We start from the raw sequence: 10,006 nt of genomic DNA on the forward strand, positions 1-10,006 counted from the left end.
GATAGTTCTCTGAAGACGACCACACAGTGTGCAGTGCCAGTCAAAAAGGCAAACAGGATTTTAGGAATCATTAAAAAAGGAGAATAAGATAGAGAATATCTTACTGCCTTTATATAAATCCATGGTAGACCCACATCTTGAATACTGCATATAGATGTGGTCTCCTCATTTCAAAAAAGATATACTGGCACTAGAAAAGGTTCAGAGAAGGACAACTAAAATGGTTAGGGGTTTGGAACGGGTCCCATATGAGGAGAGATTAATGAGACTAGACCTTTTCAGCTTGGCAAAGAGAAGACTAAGAGGATATGATAGAGGTCTATAAAATCATGAGTGGTGTGGAGAAAGTGAATAAGGAAAAGTTATTTACTTGATCCCATAATATAAGATCTAGGGGCCACCAAATGAAATTAGTAGGCAGCAGGTTTAAAACAAATACAAGGAAATTCTTCTTCACACAGACACAGTCAACATGTGGAACTCCTTGCCTGATGGGGTTGTGAAGGCTGGTGCTATAAGGGGGTTTAAAAGAGAACTAGATAAATTAGTAAGTTTCAGAATGGAAGCCATGTTAGTCTTTATCAGCAAAAGAATGAGGAGTACTTGTGGCACCTAACAGACTAACAAATGTATTTGAGAAACAGCTCTGACATCATAATAAAAAGGCTGACAAAGGAGGTGCTGTCGTCATCATGAATAGGTCGGAATATGAGCGAGAGGTTCCTAGGCACCTCTCAAACACCACATTCTACAAGCCATTACCCTCTGATCCCACTGAGAGTTACCAAAAGAAATGACACCATCTGCTCAAGAAACTCCCTGAAAAAGCACAGGAACAAATCTGCACAGACACACCCTAGAACCTCGACCAGGGTTATTCTATCTGCTACCCAAAATCCATAAACCTGGAAATCCTGGATGCCCCATCATCTCAGGCATTGGCACCCTGACAGCAGGATTGTTTGGCTATGTAGACTCCCTCCTCAGGCCCTACTCTACCAGCACTCCCAGCTATCTTTGAGACACCACTGACTTCCTGAGGAAACTACAATCCATTGGTGATCTTCCAGAAAACACCATCCTGGCCCCTATGGAGGGAGAAGCCCTCTACACCAACATTCCACACAAAGATGGACTACAAGCCATCAGGAACAGTATCCCCAATAATGTCACGGCAAACTTGGTGGCTGAACTTTGTGACTTTGTCCTCACCCACAACTATTTCACATTTGGGGACAATGTATACTTTCAAGTCAGCGGCACTGCTATGGGTACTCACATGGCCCCACAGTATGCCAACGTTTTTATGGCTGACTTAGAACAACGCTTCCTCAGCTCTCGTCCCCTAACGCCCCTACTCTACTTGCCCTACACTGATGACATCTTCATCATCTGGACCCATGGAAAAGAAGCCCTTGAGGAATTCCACCATGATTTCAACAATTTCCATCCCACCATCAACCTCAGCCTGGACCAGTCCACACCAGAGATCCACTTCCTGGACACTACAGTGCTAGTAAGCGATGGTCACATAAACACTACCATATACTGGAAACCTACTGACCGCTATACTTACCTACATGCCTCCAGCTTCCATCCAGACCACTCCACACGATCCATTGTCTACAGCCAAGCTCTAAGATACAACCGCATTTACTCCAACCCCTCAAACAGAGACAAACACCTACAAGATCTCTATCAAGTGTTCTTAACTACAATACCCACCTGCTGAAGTGAAGAAACAGATTGACAGAGCCAGAAGAGTACCCAGAAGTCACCTACTACAGGACAGGCCCAACAAAGAAAGTAACAGAACCCCACTAGCCGTCACCTTCAGCACCCAACTAATACCTCGTCATCGCATCATCAAGGATCTACTATCTATCCTGATGGACAATCCCTCACTCTCCCAGATCTTGGGAGACAGGCCAGTCCTTGCTTACAGACATCCCCCAACCTGAAGCAAATACTTACCAGCAACCACACAACAAAAACACGAACCCAGGAACCTATCCTTGCAACAAAGCCCGTTGCCAACTCTGTCCACATATCTATTCAGGGGACACCATCATAGGACCTAATCACATCAGCCACACTATCAGAGGCTCGTTCATCTGCACATCTACCAATGTGATATATTCCATCATGTGCCAGCAATGCCCCTCTGCCATGTACATTGGCCAAACCAGACAGTCTCTACATAAAAGAATAAATGGACACAAATCAGACATCAAGAATTATAACATTCAAAAACCAGTTGGAGAACACTTCAATCTCCCTGGTCACTTGATAACAGACCTAAATTCGCAATATTACAACAAAAAACCTTCAATAACAGACTCCCACGAGAGATGCTGAATTGGAATTAATTTGCAAACTGGACACCATTAAATTAGGCCTGAATAAAGACTGGGAGTGGATGGGTCATTACACAAAGTCAAACTATTTCTCCGTGTTTATTTGTCCCCCTACTGTTACTCACACCTTCCTGTCAACTGTTGGAAATGGCCGTCCCGATTATCACTACAAAAGGTTTTTTTCTCCTGCTGATAATAGCTCACCTTAACTGCCCACTCTCATTATAGTGTGTATGGCAACACCCATTTTTTTGTGTTCTCTGTGTATATATATATATATATATATATGTATCTTCCTGCTGTATTTTCCACTGCATGCATCCGATGAAGTGGGTTTTAGCCCACGAAAGCTTATGCTCAAATAAATTTGTTAGTCTCTAAGGTGCCACAAGTACTCCTGTTCTTTTTGCAGATAAATTAATGGAGGTTAAGTCCATGAATGGCTATTAGCCAGGCTGGGTAAGGAATGATGTCCCTAGCCTCTGTTTGTCAGAGGGTGGAGATGGATGGCAGGAGAGAGATCATTTGGTCATTACCTGTTAGGTTCGGTCCCTCTGGGGCACCTGGCATTGGCCACTGTTGGCAGATAGGATGCGGGGTTGGATGGACCTTTGGTCTGACCCAGTATGGCCATTCTTATGTTCTTATGAAGGGAGGGGCAGAGCCCCACAACAGAGTTTCTGTAGTGTAGTGGTTATCATGTTTGCGTAACATGCAAAAGGTCCCTAGTTTGAAACCAAGCAAAAACATGATGGTTTAACTTTCCTAGCTCCTACTGGCCTGTCCCTGCTGTTGTAGGAGCAGCAGTGATTTCCTTGCTCAAAAGGTCTGTTATACTTCCCCTGCGCCCACTTTTGTCTCCGCTCCCTCTCTGAATGCCTGTGAAGTGGCTTTTCCCTCCCGTTCCCCTTGGAACGCTTGTGGGATGAATGGGCTGGTTGAAGAGCAGAAGAGCTTCCAGGTAGACAAGGTGTCTGGGACTCTAATTAGGCAGCACTCACACACCCAGAGCATGGACACTGCCCAAGGTGGAGTGTGACCAACCAGATGCAACCAAGTCATCTCTGGTCGCAGGCCATGAGGTGCAGGCCCTTAAAAGGGGAAGGGACCCTGTGCTCAGGAGAGCACTCACAAGCTTGAACCTCCAGTGAATGCCCTTCGCCCGGACCGCCTGGCCAGTGGTTCACAGCGTTGCATTTCACTGTGCCTCAGGAAGACTTACCTTCATCGCACCGTCCATAGCTGTGCTGTGGGACACTTACCTTGCAGAATCCTAACATCTCCAGTGCCGTGCCCGTCCTGGGAGTGTGAGTATGCGAGTGCGAGTGTGACACACCCTGCCCCCGCTTATTTTGAGCTTAGCTGTCAGTATAACAAATGTGCTGCTTTCTGCCAAACTCTGGTGGGTCATTTGTTCTCCTTACACTTACTAGTTGGCCCAATTTTGGGTAACACCTGCGATAAACTCAACCCCTGCAGGACAGAGGGTGGTGAAATGAGCTGAGAAAAAGCCTTAGCATCAGCAGGGGAAAGCTAGAGGACCTTGGCCAGTCACCTTTTGAAGCCTTGTGGCTTGGTCTCCTCTGCCCTTGGAGGTTGGCCTATGGTGGCCGGCTCTTCCTGCTGCCTCCTCTGTGTGACTTGCCAAAGGAGGGAGTGAGGCAGGAATGGGGCAAAAGAGGAAAGTCGAGCTGAGGAAGGCAGGGCAGAAGCTAAGCGCCTTAGTGCGGCTAAGTGGGGTTAGTAGAGCGCCACCATTTGTTCTGCAAAGCCTGGGGAGGTGCGGTTGGCTGCTGGGAGGTAGAATCCTGTGCCTGCCTCTTGGCTTCCCAGGGGTGGCTACTTGCAGCCCAGGAGAAGGACAGTTCTGGGTGAAAGGAAGACAAGCAAAGCTCTGGGAGGAAATTTGGGTGCAGGGTGCGGGATCTGCACTGGGGGAGGGGGTTGGGGTGCAGGAGGGGTGGCATTTACCCCGGGCACTGCAGCTCCCAAAGTGACCGGTACACACAACCCTGCGTCAGCAGCTCCTAGGTGGGCGGGGCCAGGGAGTCTCCGTGCGCCGCTGCCTGCAGGCGCTGCCCCCAGAGCTCCCATTGGCTGCAGTTCCTGGCCAATGGGAGCTGCGGAGTTGGTACTCAGGGCAGGGGCAGTGAATGGAGACACTCCGCCCACCCCAGGGGATGCTGGGACATGCCGGCCATTTCTGAGAGCGGCACGGACGGACGGAGGCAGAGTGGGCAGGGAGCCACCTTAGTGCTGCTGGCACATCTCTGCACACCCATGGGGGGAGGGGAGCAGAGGGCCTCCATGTGCTGCCTGGGGTAGGGGCAGTGCACAGAGCTGCCTCCCCTCCCAGGTCTATTACAGGAGTGGGTGGGTGGGGTCTTTTGGCCTGCAAGGTGCAGCAGGTCGGACTAGATGATCACACTGGTCCCTTCTAACCTTAAAGCCTCTGAGTCTAAAATGGAGATGGAAGTAAAGGAAGTTTTTTTAAAAAATAAACCAAACATTGTAATATCAGGATAACTCCAACAGCTCATTGTATAGTCCTGCCCCTTTCTTCCTCCAGTGTGTGTTGAATGACCTGCAGCACATGGATTCTCTCATTCCATTGATAAACTGATACAATGTGACTGAAATTAAATCACTTCCCAGCAGAGAAAACATCACATCATTGCATTAGCTGGGAATTGAACCCAGGTCAACTAGCTTGGAAGGTAGCTCTGCTCACCACTATACCACCAATGCATCTGGCAAAAGTGTCACTTATGCTTGCCTAATGAGGTTAGACCAGCGTTGAAGAGATTTTTCTGCCTGTTAAAATGTACTGGATTCTCATCACTAAAAAAAACCCTCATGACGAAAAAAAACCACCTCCATCTTCACTTGGGTTTCAACCATCAGCCTTTCAATTAGCCACCAATGTTGTTAATCACAGGGTATGTCTACACTACGGGATTATTCCGATTTTACAGTGCATCCGAGTTCAGATTGCTGTCCAGAGCAGTCACAATGGTGCACTGTGGGATGGCGCCTGGAGGCCAATACCATCGAATTGCGGCCACACTAACCCTAATCCGACATGGCAATACCGATTTCAGCGCTACTCCCCTCGTCGGGGAGGAGTACAGATATTGGTATTAAGAGCCCTTTATATCGATATAAAGGGCTTCGTTGTGTGGACGGGTGCAGGGTTAATGCCCTTTAACGCTGCTAAATTCGATATAAACTCACAGTGTTGACCGGGCCAGAGAGAGCAGCAGGTTTCCCATATTGTTTCCCGCTCTTGTTTTCTTTACTAGTTTCTCCTCTGCACCAACTTGCTCTTTTTCTTCATGAGCCTGGCTAGCTGAAGTGGGGATTCACCCATGAAAGCTCATACTTCAAAACCTCTGTTAGTTTATAAGGTGCCACAGGACTCTTTGCTGCTTTCAGTTGGTAGAGCATCAGACTTTTAATCTGAAGGTCCAGGGTTCAAGTCCCTGGTCAGGTGATAAACTACTCACCAAGATCTTACACTGTCTTTCCCATGTCCTCTTTGATGTTACTTTTTCTCTTCAGGATTTTCCCTTTCCTCAGAAGGGCCTTTTTGTGTGTGGGTTTGAAGGGGCAACTTCCTGACAGCCCCTCTGTCCTTGCAGCCTGGAGGAATAAAGGCCTCTGGGCATAGAGCATGTTCTTTCCCTGCACAGACACACACAGACAAAGACACAGAATATCCCTAAGGAATTACAATCACCTGCTGCCTTCCCCTGTCCTGCTGGATCCCCAAATGAATATGCTCTTCAGCCTAAATCCATGTCCCCTCTTTTCCCAGTGCCCCTCAGACCCAACCCTCAGTCCCTCCTATGCTCACTGCTCCTCACTCCCAACCAGAGCCTGCTCCTCTTCACCCTTCTCCTCTGTCCCAACCCACAGCCCCCTCCTATTCCCGGTGCCCCTCAATCCCAATCCACAGGCCCCCCCCTCCTCACGCTGCTCCTCAATCCCAACCCACAGCTCCCTCCTTCCCTCCAGCAGCAGGTGCTTCAGGCCCCCTCAGGAAGATTTTCTTGCAAGGTTTCGTGTATGAGTCTGCATGTGGATTTTACAGTATGTTGGAAATAGGTTGGGTTGCTTGCCGAAATGATCACTTTTGGCTGGTGTTGGATTCCCAGTCTCCATGTTATAGGGGCAGGAGAAATAAAGGGTTGTTATCCTTGTTGTGTGAACCAAGGGCAGCACAACTGTGCTTGGCAGACCCCGATTGAGGGACTCATCCTCAGTTCAATAGCACTTGCTAGGCAGGGGACATGGGTTCCAAAGCTGAGTGGGTTGGGGCTATGTCCATACTGTAATGAAACACTCATGGCTTTCCTGTGCCAGTGCAGGCTCCCAGGCTAGGGCCATGGGGTGGTAAATTTGCACCGTAGACATCTCAGCTCAAGCTCAATATTGGGCTCTGGGAGCCCTCAAGGTTGGAAGGGAGTTTAGCAAGCAAAAAAGATAAACTGGCAGGGGAGTATTACCCTGGACTTGACAGCATTTCTCCATTGGTCTGTCTGCTTTGGGGCAGGGACAATAACACGTCCTGCTGCATCTGTTATTTCAAAGGGCGGTTTAGGATTTTCATTCTCACACATGGTGCATGAAGCAGGACTCAACCTCAGTGCAAAATAAATGAGCTGCCCACAGGTTCTGGCAGCCACAATGAGCCATTTGGTGTGAGAGCCCAGACCTGCCCCTGTCCCAGAGGGAGGGGGTCATCTGTGACAGGCTGGACCACTGACCTATCAGCTCTTAACTCTCAGTAATTCCATTATCAGTGCCTGTGAGTGTAATTGAAACAACCATATTGGGCTGGACCGAAGGCCCATTTAGTTCTCTGACAGCTGCCAATACCAGGTGCCCCAAGAGTTAGTCAAGAAGGCACCACTGGGAGTTGAACCCAGGATCTCCTGTTTACAAGACAGGTGTTTTAGCCAGCTAAGCCATGGTGCCTGCTTGTGGCTCAGGGACACTCTCTGCCCACACCTGACTCCCTGCCATCCCCACTGGGGCCTGAAAAGCTTTGCTTGTGTTGGATTCTGCAAAGCAGAGGAGCAGGTGAGGTTTTCCTTGCAAGCTCTGTGTGTGTGTGTGTGTGTGTGTGACTCTTTGGCCAGGTCTGCACTACAAAGTTATTTCAGCATCATTATATTGCTCAGCTGTGTGAAAAACACACTACGCTCCTCGGTCAGCAGCTTTTGGCTGGTGCACACACTGCAATGCCACGTCTGGCGACAAAATAAAACCACCTCGACAAGAGGCCTAGAGCTTTGTGCCAAATTGTCAGTGTAAATGCTGCTGGTCATTATATCACCATAACTGGTCTCCACCAGTATCCCACCATGAACTCGCCTGCCCTGCATTCCTGCTACAGAGGCCGGACCTCTCTCCTTTCATAGCTCCAGAAAGTTCTGACAGCTGAGCTGCTATCTACACCGGGATTAGGTTGATAGAACTGCATTGCCAGCCTAAGTAATGTAATTACACCAACCTAATTTCATAGTGTAGACCTGTCCAAAGAATCGCACACACACCTTGGGAGCAAAACTTCACCTGCTCCTCTGCTTTACAGAAGCCAAACACGAGCAACACTTGTAAGGGCCCAGTGGGGATTGGCAGAGAGTCAGGTGTGAGCAAACACGCTGCTTTAAGCAACAGTAGTTACCATGGCTTGGCTGGTTAAAGCACCTGTTTTGTAAACAAGAGATCCTGGGTTCAACTCCCGGTGGTACCTTAAAGACTGGCTTTTGGAGCACCTGGTATTGGCTACTGTCAGAAGACAAGATTCAGAGCTAGATGAACCTATGGTTTAAATTACACTCGCAGTCACTGATAAAGAGTTACTGAAAGTTTGGGTGTTAAGAGCTGATAGGTCAGTGGTCCAGTACCCTCAATGTGGTTTTAGCTGGAAACACACCTGGAGGACAAAGACTCAACTGAACTGATTCAGAAGAGAATAATAACAATAATACTTTCAAACCAAAGTCCCCAAACAGATTAGTACTGGTTTTTCAGTTTGGGAATTTTTTCCCCAGTCAGACCTTGCCAAGGGAAGCAGGAGAAAATGTTTGAGTTGCCTCCTTCAGAACAGCTTGGCCTAGACACTAGCTCTGGTTCACTGCTCTGGCCTTGCTCGGGTTGAGGGTATTTTAATAATTTGGGCAGGTCCCAGGGTGATTGGAGGAGATGACGAGGATGTTTCCTTTTGAGATATAAATTAAGAAATACAGGACTAGAGAATTTTTCTTTTTTTAAGAAATCTGGGATTTAGACATTTTATTTAAAGCAAGAGAGTTCTGAGTTTCTGAGAAGGTTTTTGTTTGCAAGAAGCAACATCATACCAAACGGGGACATGGTTGTCTACAAAGGAGGAGTAATGACTAAATGCATCTGATGAGGATGCGATTTGTACCCATGCATGCAGAGCACAATGGACTAGCAGTCCATCACCTTAACCACTCAGCCACCTCATCAGAACTATCAAGGAAAAGACAGGAGGAGAAATCTGATGTCAGCAGAGATAGGGACAATAAGGAGTTTTTAAATACTAAGCGGAAGCAGAGGCTGAATGAGCTCCCCCTTCACATCTAGTGAGGAGCTGGGGGAAAGACTTCAGGAACAGACCGTGTTTGCACAGACACACCTACTCTGCCTAGCTATGCAGCATGATGGGGCCACTTTCCCAAAATGACCAGTTTTGGCTGGTGGCAGGTTACAAATCACTTTAGGATTGAGTGGAATGAAATGTTATTATCCTTCCTGCATGAGTGAAGGGCAGCAGAACATACCTAGTCGGTCCTGATGGAGGGGTAGGTGGGTGAGGAATAGCTTTCATTGGACTTCATAGAAGTGATTGAGAACGTCATCCTAAAACAGTGGTCCCCAAACATTTCACACTGTGCCCTCTTATCCAGTTGGGGGAGGGCAAAACCAGAGCTTGAGGGATTCAGCCCTGGGTGGTGGAGCTCAGACTTTTGGCTTCAGCCCCAGGCACCAACAAGTCTAATGCCAGCCTTGGTGACCCCATTAAAACAGGGTTATGACCCACTTTGGGGTCCTGACCCACAGCTTGAGAACCACTGCTCTGTGCTGAGGGGAGAGAGTTTTCATATGGGTGCAGTTAATCCACTTCCCCAAGAGGTGGCAGCGATGTCAGTGGGAGAAGCTATATCGGTGGGTGTGCAAGCTGTGGTGTTCACCACATTTAAGAAGTTTAATCAAACCCCATTTTTAAAACCACCTGTGGTCTGGGAATGGCAAAGGATCTCGAGGAAGCAGGGTCTGTCCTTCAAAGTCTTGGAGATCATGAGTCCATGGTCATGGGGGTATAGCTTAGTGGTACAGTGCTTGATGGTAGATCAAGTGATCCTTGATTCAAGCCCCAGTGTTCTCTTATAACCTTCTTTCTTTTTTTAAAAAAAAGGAAAACATTTTCATTTCCATTCTTCATTATGTTCAGGAGCTCCACTATACGGGGGTGCTTGATATGAATGTAAACACTCAACATTTCACTGTCCAAATGCACAAAAACCTAGCAAAGCTGTCCATCAGCTGAAATCAGTTCCAATCCTCTGTCTAGTTTATGTTTTCATCAATTAAACAAAGGTATCATAGGAATGTAC

At 47.8% G+C, this 10,006-nt stretch overlaps 1 non-coding gene across 1 annotated transcript; it reads right to left on the minus strand.

Moving 5' to 3' along the window:
- Nucleotides 1-7,263: 7,263 nt before the first annotated feature.
- TRNAT-UGU lies at nt 7,264-7,337 on the minus strand. Its single transcript has one exon. It is a non-coding gene; the product is annotated as a tRNA-Thr (tRNA).
- Nucleotides 7,338-10,006: the final 2,669 nt, after the last annotated feature.

The sequence above is a fragment of the Mauremys reevesii genome, unplaced genomic scaffold, assembly GCF_016161935.1.
Source record: "Mauremys reevesii isolate NIE-2019 unplaced genomic scaffold, ASM1616193v1 Contig4, whole genome shotgun sequence".
NCBI lineage: Eukaryota > Metazoa > Chordata > Testudines > Geoemydidae > Mauremys > Mauremys reevesii.